Source organism: Vipera ursinii (genome assembly GCF_947247035.1).
Source record: "Vipera ursinii genome assembly, chromosome: 2".
NCBI classification, from domain to species: Eukaryota; Metazoa; Chordata; class Lepidosauria; order Squamata; family Viperidae; genus Vipera; species Vipera ursinii.
The window spans coordinates 126621246-126640152 of record NC_139513.1 but is presented as its reverse complement, the minus strand read 5'-3'; the positions used below and the strand labels follow the sequence as shown (position 1 = coordinate 126640152).

Below are 18907 nucleotides of genomic sequence, written 5' to 3'. Positions count from 1 at the left end.
ATACAGTACTGTTTTCTGTGTCCTGCCAGCTAAAATGTATAGACGATACATTTCTCAGCCAACTTGGAAGGAGAGGATGGCATATGTCTGGAAGATACATTGCTTTAATCTGTGACTATCTGAAGCATAACAACCATCGTATTTACAGAAAGATCAGACAATCTTTGATATTAAATAAATTACCTGGTATGCTGAATCAATAGCTTCAAGGGCACAATTTTCAAATGTTTGCAAAATCACAGAATTGAATTTTTGAATTTTCTCATAGTGACTACAATAGACTTTAATTTGTTCAACAGCTCCTTCCTAATTAGAAAACATTAAAATAAAAACAAAGCACAATTTGGGGTTACAAAATATTTATAAGTCTCCAAAGTAAAGATATAGAGCAGAAGAATTTGTGATTATGGCAATAAGATCTGAACATATTATTTTTCGAAATATATAAAATATTCTGCTTGTTCAGGATGGAAATGCACATAGGTTACCACGATTATCTTTTGAAATAGTTTTTCTACAATAATTGGACATTTATAGAGTCACTAAATTTATTCCTTTTTAACTTGCATACCTGAGAGAAACTCAGAGGGTTACAATTGCAACAAAAAAGTCCATCGTACAATTAAAACTGCATAATAATTAATCAGTTCCCAAACATTAAGCCACAGATAAAATTATTCTTTTAAAAAGAAATAAAATCAAAGGTGACATCTTTAAATCTTCTTAACAATTTGATGTTTAGTAATTCCTTAAAGCCTAACAAGGTATGAACTGACTGGATTTCAAGGGACAAGGAATTCCGTAAGATTCATGTTGCCACAAAGAAACATTTGTAGACCTCCCTTCCCTAAGCTCCTGGAAATGGGCAGGCTACTCACTAGTAGTTTGGAAGAAATTCCATACTTGTTTATGTCAGGTGCTTCATTCAAACTCAAAACAAATATTCTGCATAGACAAATCACCAACTATCTCCTCAGATATGAAAGCGAGGTCTAAACTTGTTACTTATGTGTGTTCTACCAGAGATTGTTAGATGTTTAGTGCCAGCCATTGGCAGTTCCCCAAAAGGGTCATCAGATGGAGGCAAAGAGGCTTCTTTGCTTCCACTGATGAGCCAAGGGTCTCGGACCCACAGCCCCATTGGTGAGAGTGTTTTATGGTCAAGGAGGGGCCAAGACCCCCCATAAATACCTCTGCACGAGGGGCTGCTCTTTGTTCTACTTCTAGTTCTATTTCAGCTTCTAGTCTCCATTTCTCCTCTCCTAGCTCTTAGTCCTTCTTTTAGTCATGTTATGCTAGCTTGTTTTATTTTATTTCTCTCTTACATGCAGGCATGAATGCTTTCATGCCAAGTATTTCTTTCTCTTTGATCTATCATGAATAAAGATAATATGATTGCATCTCTGCGTGATGCCTTTGCTTGGAAGCACCTTTAACGATTCATTGTGAGAACACCTCACAAGTTGGTAGCCAGAGCATGGTTTAAAGGAAAGCTTCCAAGCCAGCCAGGAACTAGCCAACAAGATGTCTGAAAGGCCCGGCTCCAATCCATTTATAACAGATGGCAGGATTTCTCCCATCGTGACTAGGAGTCATCGATCGAAGACAACGTCCCTGCCTACATCCAAGACTTCAGTCCCTGAAGCAACCTCAGCTGCAGATGAGAGCGCAAATGACCTTCATTCCGTCAGAGGATCCAGCAGAGCGTCCAGGACCCCTTCACATGCCTCTCTACAACTGAACGCCACAGAGGAGAGCATACAAGTTTTGCAAACTGTCCAAGACTGCTCAGATGCTGCAGAGATGGACCTGGCTGAAACCAAACGCCGCGTGAGTAAACTGACTGCACAGGAACGTGAAGAGCTGCTTAAAGAGATCCTTGCAATGCAGGGGAAAGGGAGGGGGAAGGCAGCCCAGGAAACCGAAGCCTCAGAAACCACGAGGCTACCAAATATGGCGCCTGCCACCCTTAGTGACCCCGGGACCCCAGGGCTTTTGGCGCGAACCCCCCTCCCAGCCGTGAGCTACAACTTCCTGGGGCAAGCGGAAACAAGATGGCTCCGCCCACATGGTCTGGAACAGGAAACAAGATGGCGGCCCCCTATAACCCCACACGGTCTAACAGAGACAAAGACTTTTTAAGTCTGGAAAGCCAGCGGTCCCTGGCTTCCAACCAAAATAGCCAGCAGTCCCTGGCATACAGCAGAAATGACATGCAATCCCTGGCTTCCAGCCAAGACAGCATGCAAAATCCTGAGTTTTCCCCACCACAAAGCCTAAAATGCTATGATGGCAATGATGTCTGTCCAGCCAAAACTGTTACAACGGCTCTCCAGACAGCCATGCAAGCCTTGGCCACTGCCTTCGAGGCTAGCAAGACAGCGGCCAAACAGACGTCGGGGGTGCCCACCACCCCCCAAGGCCTCCCATCCTCTCCCCAGGGCCCAACTGCCGGGGGAAATCCAGCCTGCAGCCTCCCAACAATCAACCCCTGCGGCCTCCCACCTTCTCTTCAGGTCTTCAGGACCAGCAATGGGCTCCTCAGGGCAAAACAGGCATTGATAAAAATCCATGTGTTTTTAATTCTCGGGAGGATCCATTGAAGCAACCCCGGGCTGGTAAATCTGGGCTCCGCCCCCCCAATGCCTCATGGGAAGAAGGGAGAAACCCTGAACAACGCCCTCCCCCGGATCACATGGTTTCCGGGCACGCCCATATGGAATTACTAAATAAGCAACAAGAAAAAAGAGGGACCCCTTTCACTGAAGAAACCACTTCAGGAGTAAGCATTTTTCTGCTTCCTTTTACATCAATGGACATTTCAGAATTTTTTGAATATGGGTCCGAGTTTCTAGCTACAGACCTTCCTAGAGATTTTAAAAAACTGCAACTAGCAGGAGAAAATTATAGCAGTTGGAGTAAAGATATACAGCTATATCTCTTAAAGAATGGGATTCTACAAATGGTTCGAAAACCACCCCCTCCCCCATGGGGACGTCAAGAAGAGCTGCGACACTTGCAGGCTTATTCTGCTCTACTCAGTTCCCTGGACAATAACTTGTTCCCTAGCATCCCAGCTGGTCTCAGAGCTGCTCAGGTCTGGGAACTGTTATTCAAATTATTCAACAGCGATACCATTGGTTCCATCACCAGATATACAACTGAGCTCTATACAACCAAACTGAAATTTGGTGCCAGCATGCCTGAACATCTTGCAAAATTAAAGGCACTCAGGGCAGAATTGGTTTCCAGAGATTTTCCTGTGTCTGATGTCAGCATGCTCTCCATAATTTTTACTTCTCTAGACAGGAGTTGGAGCAATTTCATTGTTTCACTCGAAGCGGTCAAGAGGGAAGACATAAATCTGTCCTACCTCACAGGGAGACTGATCGGAGAAGATCGGAGAAGGAGAAATGCTGGAGAATACGCTAGAGTCACCACTCAGCAAGCCAGAAGGGGGCGCCACAACTCAGAGCAAATTAATGCTCTGCTTAAATGTTTCATCTGTGGCTCTGAGGAGCACCTCAAGAAAGACTGCCCCCATCAACATCAAGCCCCTAAACGTGGTCCCAATCAAGTAAGAGGCAAAGGGGGAGGAAGGGGGCGTGGCAGGGGCAAGGGAAATTTTCTGTATACTTGTTCCCTCACCCCCACAACAAAGGCTGATAGCTCCACTGACTTATGGTTACTGGACTCTGGAGCTTCTTCTCACATTACTAATATGAGTCAAGGTTTTAAAAGGTTAAAGAAAATTAACTCATCTGTCAAGGTTGCAAACGGTGATACTGCTTCGGTTGTTGGGGAGGGTTTTGTTTCTGTACCTGGACTTGGAAAAGTAGAAGGTGTTTTGCACGCGCCTTCCATAGCCAACAACCTTTTGAGCATCACCAAATTGTGTGACGATGACAAAGTGGAAGTCCTATTTCGCAAGGGGGGAGGTCATGTCACCCGGGACCAGAAGGTCATTGGAAATATTACAATAATAAATGGCTTGCCATATTTTTCTCCCAAGCCACCACAGCCTGCCCCAAGGCTTTCCAAGGGCAGTGTGGGCAAGGAGCCTGAATCTCAGCAAGCACCTACAGCACCACTCAAAGCAACCAGAGCCAAGAGAGTGTCAATGGGAAAGCCAATTCATGATAAGTGCGCCCACTTATTGCACAGAAGGCTAGGACATGCAAGCTTCCCTGTAGTTAAAAAGATGGGAGAATTTGCTGAGGGAGTCCAGCTCAAGGACTGTGACGTGTTTCTGGACTGTGCCATTTGCAAGAAAACAAAGAGGAAGGCTGCTCCTATACGAAAGGTGTCATCCCGTAAGACTCTATACCCTTACCAACTAGTACATGTTGATTTGGTTGGGCCTTTTACACCATCCCTAGGAAAGAAAAGGTATTTTCTCACTGCCGTTGATGATTTTTCACGTTACGGTCACGTGTATACTCTCACAGAGAAATCTGAAGCCTTTGACGCCATAAAGTCCCTGTACAACTTCGTAGAGACCCAGTACAAGACCAAGATCGCACAATTGCAGAGCGATCGCGGGGCTGAGTTCATGTCTCAGAAGTTCCAGGACTGGGTAAGGCATAAGGGCATCCGCCATTTTCTAACTGCACCGTTCACCCCGTCGCAAAATGGTGTAGCTGAGAAAAGGAATGGAATCCTGCAAACCATGATGCGTAGTCTGATTGCAGACGCGGGTGTCGCAGAATCATACTGGGGGGAGGCAATTCATTATGCCAATTACACTTTAAACCGCACCTGGAGCAGTGTTGTGAACCAGACCCCATATTTCCTGGTTCACGGTAGGAAACCAAATCTGGCACATTTGCGCGTATTTGGTACCTATGCATGGGTGCAAATCCCCAAGCAGCTGCGGAAGAAGGGGAAACCTGTTTCTCAGAGACTAAGGTTCTTGGCCTATGCCCCTGGCTCCAAGGCCTATCGTTTCCTGGGAGAAGGGGGCAGGCCTGTGACTTCCCAATCTGCCTCTTTCGAAGAGGATATTCTGAACCAGCCCTCTTCTGGCCTTGTAGTAAGGCAAACCCCTATTCAGAAAGAAGAGACTGGAGAGCGTCCAAGGCTAAAAGGCATCTGCCAAGATTTAATTACGCAGTTAACAAAAACACTAGAGCTTGTCTTCTCAAGCGGAAAAGTTGCTTTCAGCAACCAGCCCCTCCCCAAACACTCCTTTTATAGAGAGCTCAGGGCGTGGTCTCCCTGTGCCTCCTCCCGAGGAGTCCCACAGCCTTTCTTTGTTTGTTCCTGCTCGACTGCCTCCTGCGTCGGGCGTCCTTGAACAGGGCCAGCTGTGGGTCATCTTCCTCCGCACTCTCGGGCTCACGCAGCTGAGAAGAGGTCCCCGGCTGAGGGCTCTGCAAAGCCTCCAAACCATCATCAGCCGGTTCGTTTCCCTCCTCCCCCTCATCTGAGTCATCCGATACATCGGAGCCGGCTGTTGGACCCACAGGCTGGCCCTGAGTCACAACACTATCCCGCACCGCAGGGCCCTTCCCCCGGGTCTGCCGATCCGGATGCGGTCGGGATGGGAACTGTTCGTGAAAAGCAGTCACCAACGCAGGGGCATGAACGGCGGTCGCGTCTTCCCATGTGAAGTCCTCCGGCCCGTACCCTTTCCACTCGATCAGGTACTGGAAGCGACCTTTCAGCCAGCGGGAATCCCTGATGCTGGCGACCTCGTACTCGGGGGTGCTGTCGCCATCACAAAGTCCTGATGGGGGAGGTTCCGCTTGGCGAAGTGGACAAGCCGGTTGTTCGGGGACCAACAAGGACCGATGGAAGACGGGGTGCACGCGCAGGGAACGTGGCAGAGTTAAACGATAGGCGACCGGGTTGATGACGGCCTCGACTGGGAACGGTCCAAGGTAACGGTGGTCCAGCTTCCTCGCCGGCCGAGTGGATGGTAGGTTTCTAGTGGACAGCCAGACCCGATCCCCCACCGATAATGGAGGCGTATCCCTTCTCGACCGATCGGCGAACCTCTTGTAGTCGGCCTTGGCCTTCTCCTGCTGCCGTCGCAACAACCGATGGATCGCCTGTAATTCCGCCATGAATTCGTTCGCTGCCGGCTCCGGTGAGTCCACGGGAGAAAGGGGGAAAAACCTGGGGTGATAACCCACGTTGGCCAAGAACGGTGTCATCTGCGTGGAGGTGTGCTGCGAGTTGTTAAAGGCAAACTCGGCTATGGCCAAATAGTCCACCCAATTGTCCTGCTGCAGGTTAACATAGCAGCGCAGATACTGCTCTAAGATGCCGATGACCTTCTCGGTACCCCCGTCGGTCTGAGGATGATGCGCGGATGAGAGGCAAACCTTAATGTCCAACGCCCGCATCAACTCCTGCCAGAAGCGGGCTGTAAACTGGGCCCCCCTATCGGAGACGACCCTATCGGGAAGGCCGTGCAGCCGGAACACCTGTTGGATGAACATGCGACTAGTGGCGCGAGCTGACGGTAAGCCGCGACAGGGGATGAAGTGCGCCATCTTGGTCAACATGTCCACCACCACAAACACTGTCGTGAAGCCGGAGGATGGGGGTAGATCCGTCAGAAAGTCCATGGACACAGCCCCCCAGGGTCTCTTGGGCGTTAGCAAAGGCTGCAGTAAACCAGGCGGGGCCCCTGTCGCTGACTTGGCCTGCCTGCATGGGACGCAGGAGGTGACATAAGACTGGACATCGTGTCGGACTCGGGGCCACCAGAAGGTACGGGAGACCAGGTTCAGAGTCTTGAACAGGCCAAAATGCCCCGCAGCCGGGTTATCATGACATTGGCTGAGGACGAGTCCCCTGAGTGGCCCTCCTGGAACATAGAGCCGGTCACGATAATACAGGAGTCCATCCGTGACCGACCAAGGCGAATCTGGCCCCACCTCTTCCTTCCGTTGAGCCACCCATGCCTCCTGCTGCTGTGCCTCCCGGATCCGAGCCCGTATATCCACCGGCTCCCGCACCGCAGCAAAAGACTCGACGGGGATCACTGTCCTGGGCGGAAGCTTGTCTTCCACTCGGGTGTACTTGGGCTTCCTGGACAGAGCATCCGCTCTCTGGTTGTGCACGCTTGGTATGTACCGCACCCGGAAGTCAAACCTCGCAAAGAAGAGGGACCACCGGATCTGGCGTTGGTTCAAATTCCGAGCGGTCTGCAGGCTTTCCAGATTCTTGTGGTCCGTCCGGACCTCGATTTGATGCCGCGCCCCCTCCAGATGATGCCTCCAAGCCTCGAACGCCGCCTTGATGGCCAGCAGCTCCTTCTCCCAGATGGTATAGTTGCGCTCCGAGGGATTCAATTTCTGAGAGTGATACGCGCAAGGGAAAAGGGTACCGTTGGGCGTCGCTGCCTGGAGTAACACGGCCCCAATGGCAATGTCGGAGGCGTCCGCCTCCACGACAAACGGCCGTTGCGGGTCAGGATGCTTCAAGATGGGCTCCTTCATGAAGGCGTCCTTCAAAGCTTGGAACGCCTGTTGTTCGGGGGCGTTCCACTGGAACCGAGTCTTCTTCTGCAGGAGCCGGGTGAGGGGGGCTGTCAAGGCAGCAAAGCCAGGGATGAATGTCCGATAGTAGTTGGCAAATCCAAGAAGTCGCTGAACGTCCTTCACGCGACGCGGGGGTTGCCAACTCTGCAACGACTCAACTTTACTCGGTTCCATGGCGATGCCCTCAGGAGTAATGCGATGACCCAGGAAATCGATGGTCACCTGGTAGAACTGGCACTTCTCCAACTTGGCAAACAGCCGATGTTTCCGGAGGCGCTGCAGGACCTGACGGAGATGCTGATGATGCGCTTCACGCGACGGGGAGTAAATCAGGATGTCGTCCAGGTAAATCACGACAAACTGGTCCAACAGATCCCGAAAGATGTCGTTCATAAAATGCTGAAACACAGCGGGGGCATTGGTCAGGCCAAACGGCATCACCGTGTACTCGAAATGTCCATAGCGAGTACCAAACGCCGTCTTCCACTCATCACCCGGCCGAACCCTGACGAGGTTGTAAGCTCCACGCAGGTCCAGTTTCGTGAAGATCTTAGCCTCCCGGAGTCGGTCCAAGAGCTCGGGGATGAGCGGCAGCGGGTAGCGGTTACGCACCGTGATGGCGTTGAGTTTCCGGTAGTCACAGCAAAGCCGTAACTCGCCCGACTTCTTTTTGACGAAGAGCACGGGCGCAGACACTGGCGAGGACGAGGGCCGGATGAAACCACGAGCCAAATTCTTTGTCAGGAAGTCCCGCAATGCAGCCAACTCGGGCTCTGACATGGAGTACAAACGCCCCACTGGGAGAGGCGCATCAGGGACTAGATCAATGGAACAGTCATAGGGCCTGTGCGGGGGTAATTGGTCCGCCTCTGACTCGCTGAACACATCAGCAAAGTCGGACAGTTCGGGAGGCAAGGAAACCCCTGGGGAACCCTCCACCTGGCCGGCACAGATATGGTGGGTGTGATCCACGCACTGCAAACTTGGGAAGGTGACCAAGTTCTGAGACCAATAGATCTGTGGATCATGCGCCCGGAGCCACGCCAGTCCCAAGACCACGGGGAAGTGCAGTTCCGAAGTGATGTAGAACTGGATGGCCTCCACATGAGAACTGATGGCCATACACACGGGTTGCGTGGCGGCCGTAATAGGCCCGGACAGGAGCACTCGACCATCGATGGTCTCCACAAGCATGGGCGGATCCACCGGACACTGGGGAACAGCCCATTTGGCCACGAAGGCCGAGTCCATGAAGTTAGTGGTAGCCCCAGAGTCAATTAAGGCATGGACCGGAATCCCCTCTGGCTTGCCAGGAAGGATCAGACGTGCCTCCAAAATCAAATGCCGTGGAGGTTCACAGGCACCGTCAGAACGGCGTCGCTCGGCGTGGTCGTTGTGGGTCGCCCGATCTATCACACCGTCTAGATCGGGCTCGGGCCGTTTCCCGACAGCAAAGCAGGGGACTTTCTCGGGGCCGGCTTGGTGACTGATGCCCGCTGACGCTTCTTCGGGCAAGAAGCAGCCAAATGTCCAGGGTCCCCACAGTAAAAACACAACCCCTCCGATCGTCGTCTGTCCATTTCCGTCACCGAGAGACGGGACCTGGCGGCACCCAGCTCCATTGGCTCCTCCCTCTGGACTGGGGGCTCACGCACAACAGGGGCGGCAGGGGTCTGTGGGGTGGCACGGCGACTCTTTCGCTGCTGCAGCCGGGCATCGATCCGCAGACAAAGATGGATCAGCCCATTCAGATCCGAGGAAATGTCCACGCGGGCCAGCTCATCCAACATCTCCTCTGACAAGCCATCCTGAAAGGCATCCACGAGCGCAGCCTCATTCCAGGAGGAATCCTGGCTAAGCAGCCGGAAATCGCTGATATAGGCCTGTAGAGGGCGTTGACCCTGCCTCAAAGCTTTCAGGCGTCGGGTGGCAGTCTGCGCCTTAATCGGGTCCTCGTACATGAGGCGCATATGGTCACAAAACCCCCCAAAGTTATCCAACAAAGGGCTAGGCTGTGCCAACAGAGGCGTGCCCCAACGAGCTGCATCTCCCGACAGAAGGCTCAACACGAATCCCACCTTATCTCGGTCAGTGGGGAAATCAGCTGCTCTCACGCTGATAAAAAGCTGGCATTGTCCCAGGAAGGCAGGAAACAGTTCTGGATTACCAGCAAATTTATCTGGCATAGCTATCTGTTGTGACTCAGGGTCAGCCTGTGGGTCCGACAGCCGGTTCCGATGTATCGGAGGACTCAGATGTGGGGGAGGAGGGAAACGAACCGGCTGATGATGATTTGGAGACTTTGCAGAGTCCTCAGCCGGGAACCTCTGCTCAGCTGTGTGAGCCCGAGAGTGCGGAGGATGATGACCTACAGCTGGCCCTGTTCAAGGACGCCCGACGCAGGAGGCAGTCGAGCAGGGACAAACAAAGGAAGGCTATGGGACTCCTCGGGAGGAGGCACAGGGAGACCACGCCCTGAGCTCTCTATAAAAGGAGTGTTTGGGGAGGGGCTGGTTGCTGAAAGCAACTCTTTTTCCGTTTGAGAAGTCAAGCTCTTGTATTCTTGTAACAGTGTAATTAAAACTTGGCAGAAGCCTTTTGGTCTTGGACGCTTTCCAGACTCTTCTTTTGATTAGGGGTGCGAGAAGAGGGCTGGTTCAGAACAGCTATCTGACATTTCCTCCTGGGTGGGGGTGCAGCATGTACCTGAGCTTGCAGTTGAGCCACCTGAGCTGCCAGCAAAGTGAGTTGCTGGGTGAGCTGGGCATTCTCGGCAAGAAGCTGCTCCATCGTAGTAATAAGGGGTGGGTGGCTGAAAGCAAACTGTTCTGAACCAGCCCTCTTCTGGCCTTGTAGTAAGGCAAACCCCTATTCAAAAAGAAGAGACTGGAGAGCGTCCAAGGCTAAAAGGCATCTGCCAAGATTTAATTACGCAGTTAACAAAAACACTAGAGCTTGTCTGCTCAAGCGGAAAAGTTGCTTTCAGCAACCAGCCCCTCCCCAAACACTCCTTTTATAGAGAGCTCAGGGCGTGGTCTCCCTGTGCCTCCTCCCGAGGAGTCCCACAGCCTTTCTTTGTTTGTTCCTGCTCGACTGCCTCCTGCGTCGGGCGTCCTTGAACAGGGCCAGCTGTGGGTCATCTTCCTCCGCACTCTCGGGCTCACGCAGCTGAGAAGAGGTCCCCGGCTGAGGGCTCTGCAAAGCCTCCAAACCATCATCAGCCGGTTCGTTTCCCTCCTCCCCCTCATCTGAGTCATCCGATACATCGGAGCCGGCTGTTGGACCCACAGGCTGGCCCTGAGTCACAACAGAGGATTCCAATTGGACCCAGATCCACTCAAATGATCTGAGCCCATATGCCAACCGACCCAGCAAGGACACACCCACCGCGACATCACCAGAGGCGACCTCGTATCTTGCCACCGATGAAAGTGAGGAACAAGACGAAGATGCGTCCAGTCCCATGGAGGAAGACACGCCGTCTTCACCCCCTGCGACACCTCAGAGACCCGCGGAAGAAAAGAGCGGTGAGTGGCAGAAGGTAAGGAGGTCAAAGCGGTCCAACAAGGGAGTCCCGCCAAAGAGAATTGACATTGGCCACATCACGTCTGTCAACAGCGTTGTGGTCACCCCAAAATACTTCTCTGACATCCAGGAGCTGCCCATCGAAGAGCAAGAGAAATGGCAGCTCGCGATGGAGAAGGAAATGCAGAGCCTGAAACAACTTAAGGTCTTCACCCCCCAGCAACCTCCAAAGGAGAGGAAAGTCATTGGCACAAGGTGGGTTTACAAGGCAAAACCACTTGCCAATGGCCTCTACCTGTATAAGGCCCGTTTGGTAGCCCAGGGCTTCGCTCAGCGTTATATGGAGGACTACTCGGAGACTTACTCTCCAACCGTCCGGGCAGAGAGCGTCAAGGCCGCCCTCGTGACTGCAGCCGCTCTGGGAGAAGAAGTCTTCCAATTCGACATCCAGACGGCTTACCTCCACGCCAACTTGGACCGGCAGATCTACGTGAGGGCCCCACCTGGCTACCAGCAAGAAGGGGGAAATACATGGTTGCTTCACAAAGGGTTATATGGTCTTAAGCAGTCAGGGAAATTATGGTATGACTGTCTTAGAAAGAGTTTAGAACGAGTTGGTTTCCATACATCTCATGCAGATCAATGTGTTTTCACACGCAATTCCAAGGGTACCACAGAACGGGTGTTAGTTTATGTGGACGATCTATTATATGTAGGGCCAAACAAGAAAGGGTGTGATGAATTTGCCAAGGCCCTGGAAGAAAAATTTACTCTGAAGTCTTTGGGGCGGGTTGACAAGTACTTGGGTGTGCATATTTTGGCCACTAAAGGGGGGTTCGCTCTATCTCAAAAAGAAAAGATAGAGGAATTACTGGCCAAATGCAAAATGACAGAATCTAATCCTACGCATAGCCCAATGCAAACCGATTTTTACAACCACACCCATAAGGACGGTCCTGAGTTCACAGATAACACGCTTTACAGGTCTGTGATTGGCTCCTTGCGGTTTCCTCATATTGCTAAATGGCTGCCCAGTACATTGGAATGTTAGGCAGCAAAAATTTATTTCTTGCTCCACGGCTGAGGCTGAATTTGCCAGCCTGTCAGACACGGCCAATGATTTGACTTGGTTCAATGAGCTGATAACAAGCATCTGGGCATCTCCCCCTCTGCCCATCCAAATTCTAGAGGACAACACAGCTGCCATTGCAATCTCGGAGGCTTATGCAGTAGGATCTAGATCTCGCCATATAGACATATGCTACAAAAATGTCAGGCAGCTTACCAAAAAGGGTTTTATACATGTTGAGCACTGTAATACAGCTGACCAGATAGCTGATCTGTTTACCAAGCCTGTTCCCATTGACCGGCACAACCTTCTGTGTAAGCGTTTGTGTTTGGCCTTCTGAATGTTTTCATGCATGTCTATGACACCTGCTCGCCCCTTACATACATTCACTGGTCCCTGTCATTGGCTGGCAAGAAGGGGAATTGTTAGATGTTTAGTGCCAGCCATTGGCAGTTCCCCAAAGGGGTCATCAGATGGAGGTAAAGAGGCTTCTTTGCTTCCACTGATGAGCCAAGGGTCTCGGACCCACAGCCCCATTGGTGAGAGTGTTTTATGGTCAAGGAGGGGCCAAGACCTCCCATAAATACCTCTGCACGAGGGGCTGCTCTTTGTTCTACTTCTAGTTCTATTTCAGCTTCTAGTCTCCATTTCTCCTCTCCTAGCTCTTAGTCCTTCTTTTAGTCATGTTATGCTAGCTTGTTTTATTTTATTTCTCTCTTACATGCAGGCATGAATGCTTTCATGCCAAGTATTTTTTTCTCTTTGATCTATCATGAATAAAGATATTATGATTGCATCTCTGCGTGATGCCTTTGCTTGGAAGCACCTTTAACGATTCATTGTGAGAACACCTCACAGAGATATTTGGGACAAGTCCATACTTGCCACAAAGATCATGAACTCCCAAGCCTATTTCAACCAATCCAGAGAGTAAGGAGATTGAAGTCACTGAAACATGAGAAGTCTCCAATACCAGTCTGAGAAGAAATCAAGGGGCTCACAGAGGGCATCTGCTGATATACCAGAAGGATACTCAAGTTGTCCCTACAACCAACTTAACATACAGGCATTTATTTCTGATTTAGCACCCCTGGCAACAGGGTTTAATATCTTCTTCTTCATCCCTGACCCTGCCAACAAGGACCTAAAACTCAGGAATGCAATTCTCTGAGAAGGCAATAGCAGCACCCTCATCAGATATCAATAAAGCATACCAAAAATGCATTTTCTTCTCAAAACAAGTCTTAGACAAGAAAGATTATAATAAAATATTTGATTTAGATAATTTGGAGACTCTTTCAATAACAGACATGATATTAATCATCAAGAGCCCAGTAATGTTGAGAATGGTAGTCACCACACTTTTGGAGGAAACTGGGTTAAGAAAGATTGCTGTAGAAGCAAAGCCAATTATTGGTTTTAATTGTATAGATGAGCCAAGCCATATTTTAACCATTAATTTTTGAATAAGCTGCACAATCACACATCAGCTCAAAATAAATGGTACGTTTATATTACTGTAGTGATTCATTCTTGTCCAAAATCATATTTTGCTGATGCTAGAAACTCTAAGCAGTTTTGCCAGATATGATAGTGATCAGACTAATCTTGGTTTAATGTCAATAAAAGAAACACGTCACAAAAGTATTACATAAAAGCTTTTCATACATTTCAAGTAGGTTATGCTCATTTAGATTAATTACAAGCAGATTAATATCTCATGTATATGAACCCTATATAGCTACATACCTGTTTAATTCTGCGTTTCAAAATTGTGCTTAAAGTTTCTTTCCAATCTTCAGAATGACTATTAGGAAACTTTATTTTCAAAAAGTGATTCCATGCCTACAAAGAAAACATTAGTTTACATTTTAAAGCCACAAATGAAAAACTGTTTAAGGCAGAAATAGGAGTGAGAGTATTTATTGCACTCAAATGGAAACATTTAACTTTAATGCTAGAATACTTCATCACCTATTAGAAAAAAATACATGGTTTTTAAAGTATGAATTGTCAATTAACTGTAATAAAAGGGAGAGAGAACTGGAAACCTAAACTGAAGATGTAATGTTAGGTTTAGCTCCATCTTCAAACCTGAAGCAAAATGCAATTTGAGATCCTATTACGATTTCAAGGAAGTAACTATGAAAACAATGTTCATAACTTCTAGAATAAAATAAATTAGTTTTCAACTTTGGTCTCATGTTTTCTCTGTCCTCTAATCTTTCTGAAGTAACACTCTGCAGACTTGCAAAAAACAGAAAAATATTGCAACTCATGTCACATGCCTCCAATAAGCCAGGATGATCAACAGAGATGCTGGTTCACTTCACAATGTACACTTCAAAAATTCACTTATTAAACAGTTTTCAGTAGGGATTACTGATATAAAAAAGGCTAGGAAAAGAAAATTAGAACTACCATTAAAAGAAAAAGGAAACTACAAATTAAAGCGTTCTGGATAAAATCTAGATATAGTTGCAATTCCAAAACACAAACCTCAAGTTCCTCTTTCCAAGAAAATGTAACTGATGTTTTTTCCAGCAAAGGTTTTGGAAGACAGTAATGAAACCAATAGCTAGCAGTTTTACGAACACTTTGGTATATTGTTGTGGCAAATTCCATTTCTGAAACCTGTCATATGAAAAGGAAAGTATAATTTGTTGAAAGAAAGAACAGCGTATTTCCTGAATGAGCATGAGGGGAAAATCCAGTCAGAGACAGTTACCCATCTCTAGTAATAATAACACCACCAAACAACGTTTGTCTATCTCGGGTCCTTGGGAAGGACTCAATGGGTACCTAAAAGGCCAAATCCAGTCTAAACATCTGGCTGACTATGAGATGAAACTTAATAATAAAAGTAGATTTGATACATTAGTCCTCGACCTACGATTGTAATGGAGACTGCCCATTATGTCCGTAGAGTGGGTCACTCGTGTGGTTGACCTGATTTTTACAACCTTCATTGCAGTGATTGGTAAGCAAACATCAAAGTCAATAAGTGACTGCTTCTGTCATTAAGTGAACACCACGGTCACTGAGCAAACCAATTGTTCACTATGGGCCGGTTTTGCTGAAAGTAAGTGCCTGTTTTCAGCAAAATGTCATAAAAATGCAATCATGTGACCATGGGATGCTGCAAACAGCCATAAGTCAAGGATTACCTTTATAGACACCCATTCATGTGAACTCTGGGTGACTTACAAAATATAATACTAAATTTAAACAGTTAAAAACATAAAATAAAACAAGTCAGCTAAGGCTAAAAACAATCTTTAAAATGCAGCACAAGGCACCACCCAACACATTAAGACTAAGCCTAGGATCAAAGCTAGATTTTAAGGGCCTTCTAACATTTCAGGAGAAAGGGGTTCCTCCATCCCTGGTGGGAATGCTGTTCCAGGGAATAAGTGCACAACAGAGAAGCTTCCTAGGTCCCCTAGGATTTAGTTTGCCAATAGTACTCTCTACTTACTTTATTTCGGCTATAATCCTGAAATGTTTGGGAGGCTATCTAAATGATCCATTCTGCAGCCTACTGAGTTCTGTGAAATTTGATCACAGAAGGGAAAATGCATACTTCAAACCCTCCTTGGAAGGTCCTTGGTATCCCTACGGCTATATATTATCTTTTGAACATCAAAGCAGGGAACAACACATATGGTTAGATTCAGTAAGCCCCTATTCTGTGCCAAATCTATGCCAGGTTTGATAATGGTCTAACTGCTGCCATCACATGTGAATTTCAAGCCAAATTATTTTATGAACTTTAAAATACTTTAGGTAGTCCTCGACGTACAACAGAAACTGAGCCCAAAATTTCTGTTGCTAAATGACAGTTGTTAAGTGAATTTTGCCCCATTTTATGACCTTTCTTGCCACAGTTGTCAAGTGAATCGCTGCAGTTGTTAATGTAATAACACGGTTGTTAAGGGAATCTGGTTTCTCCATTGACTTTGCTTGTCAGAAGGTCACAAAAGGTGATCACGTGATCCCCAGGACACTGCAGCCGTCATAAATATGTGCCAGTAGCCAAGCGTCTGTATTTTAATCATGTGATCATGGAAATGCTTATAAGTGTGAAAAATGATCATAAGTCACTGCAACCTTGAACTATCACTAAGCAAACTGTTGTAAGTCGAAGACTACCTGTACTTTTATCTGCCTGAAGTACTCCAAAACAGTGATGTTTTCATATAACTATCTCACCAAAGCTGTTTGTCTCAATGAATTGCCCCCCCCACAAAGTTGGAAATGTTATAGGGTCTCCTGCTTGAGTGGGGTTGGGACTAGAAGACCTCCAAGATCCCTTCCAACTCTGTTCTTCTATTCTTCTAGTGACTAGAATCTAGTCAGTGAGCCTTTTCCCCACTCATCTTAAGGAACTACCAAAGGGCAAGAGAAAGAAGCTTACCTCTGAGGGTTCGAGTGCAAGAACTGTTGAAACAATCTCAACTGCTGTAGCTAATAACTTGTAATGTGATATTACTGGAACCTTATGGCTGCAGATCTCATGAAGTTTTTGACAGGCAACAGCAGAGTGTTTCCAATCACCTTGCTGAATTGTACTGAATTGGAGAACACCAGAAATGCACATTAAAAGTGTGGATAACAAAACAAGACTGAGGAGTTCAAAATGACATTTGCAATGAAAACTAAGCTTATAGGAAAGTAAAATACTTCTCTTCATCTTCATAACCAGTCATACACATCCCCATAGTTCAAACACAAGGCCCGGGGGCCGGATCCGGCCCGCGAAGTGGTTTCATGTGGCCTGCGAAACGATCCTGGAAACAGTGAGGGAACAGCCCCCACTGCCTTGGCCCTGGCCCAGAGACCCTACTTCTGCCAGAGACCCTCAGATCTGTCCCACTCCTGCCCGGGCCCCCATAGGCACCCTTGATGTGAACAATGTAGAGCTGGCCACGACCACCCAGTTGGCCATACACACTCTAGCCACGACCACCCAGTAGGCCACGCCCATCCTGGCCATACCCACCCGGCCCCCTGAGGGCAACCACAATGCTGATGCAGCCCTCAATGAAATTGAGTTTGACAACCCTGCCATAGTTGATTTTTTGAACTAGGAAGTCTTCTATAGAAGCCATTTTGTGAATATCAACACCACTCACTCATAAAATTCCAAACATGTGCCTCCCCTGGAAAAGTTGCCTACTACTGTATCAAAGCTAAGCGTTAAAGAGAGCCCTAACAAAATACTGGTAGTTCTGAGATTACCACAGCAATTGGGTGGATTATAATTAAGAGCAATTACCACTGGTAAGTGATGCAAATGGAAAGCATGACATCAAGTGACCATATCACTCAGCGATGGCAGTCATGTTTGCCATCATAACCTTAGGACGGTGTGGGTCACTAAGGGGAAAGAGGCAGGAGCCCAGGATAAGGAGTGCAAGCAAATGTGTTTGGCGGGGGGGGGGGAAATGCTGTGGGAAAGCATGGAAGGATTGGCAAGGACCATGGGAGAGCTGACAAAGGCAGGGCCTGGAAAGCACGGAGGGCCAGCAAGGGTATCAGGTAGGCTGGCAAAGGTGAGCACTGGGAAGTATGAGAAGTTGTCAGGCTCAAACAATAGTGCCACAAGTGAAAGGTTCGAGTTGGTAACTTTACTGCATTTCACCTACAGCACAGGAATTTCCCCAGACTGTTTGCCTTCTCTTGGGAACAGACAAGTATGGATGGTTCCATGGATCTTTGGGGGGGGCAGTCCTGGGTCTCTTGCAGCTGCGCAACAATTCAAGGCTAATCTCTGCTTGATTCCTTCTCCATGACTGGCTGGGCATTCCTCAACAGAGGGTCAGCAATGGCAGCAGGCGGATGCTAAAAAATGGGGACAGGGAAGCAGCGTCTATGGAATCTCATATGGGATAGTGGGACTTCTTTGTAGGAAGGAAGAGTGAGGGCTTTTCTTTTTCTTTTTCCTTTTCTCAAATCACTTCCTACTTTGTTCTAATAGTCTGCAATTCTCCTTTTCTAGTAGAAATAACCCAGCCGTGAAATGCTAATCATGGCATTGTCGCACATGAAAGTGGCATATAAATGTTAATAAATAAAACAAATCTTTCTAACCTCTCTTAAAACATTTTTATATACTAGCCTTTATGGTTATTAAAACAACATGTAATCTTTTATGACTAATAGTTTGTGGATCATGAGCAATCCATTTGATGCAGCACTTTATTGTGCAGAGGCATCATGCTTCCTTCAGACAGTGAGGGCCACGTAGGCCATTTTGTCTTATAAGGCTGGGCCACACTTTTGATCAGCAGGTCAGCTTTGCAAATGGTGGTTTCTGAGCATGGTCTCTCTAGAAATTGCACACACATCAACTACTCATTCCAATACCTGATTGAATCAAGTACCTCCTCAGAGACCTAAAGACCCGTAGTTGAGGGTTATCATTTTCAGCTTGACAAAACAAAGCTACATAAGTGATTCACTAACAATTTTTCTATTGTTTACTTCAGTGAGGTGTGTCCTAAATGAATACTTTTTTAAAAAAAAAAAGTGCATGCACGTTTTACTTACATCTTTTTTTCTGACAGGATATGCAACAATTTTTCTAAAAGCTTTTTTATATCCTAAAACACAGAAAAAAGTTCAGATTAAAAAGAATCACTGTTTTAGACAAACATCTCCCAGTCAAGTGGCTTTGTACAGTTTGCTGCCTAAAGAGGTTGGTGTGTGGGTGTGGGTGTGGGTGTGTGTGGCTGTGTTGTGTGCATCTGAACACCTCCATTTGTAAGAAACACATCCTACCCTTGAGAAGACTTGGACAATTAGCAGATCTAAACAT

The 18907-nt window shown here is 47.7% G+C and overlaps 1 long non-coding RNA gene across 1 annotated transcript; it reads right to left on the bottom strand.

The window, feature by feature from the left end:
- Positions 1-248: 248 nt before the first annotated feature.
- Positions 249-18673, bottom strand: LOC310635990. The gene is made up of 5 exons (XR_014491583.1): positions 18640-18673; positions 16505-16658; positions 14587-14721; positions 13837-13932; positions 249-306 (listed from the first exon to the last, which is right to left on the bottom strand). It is a non-coding gene; the product is annotated as an uncharacterized lncRNA (long non-coding RNA).
- Positions 18674-18907: the final 234 nt, after the last annotated feature.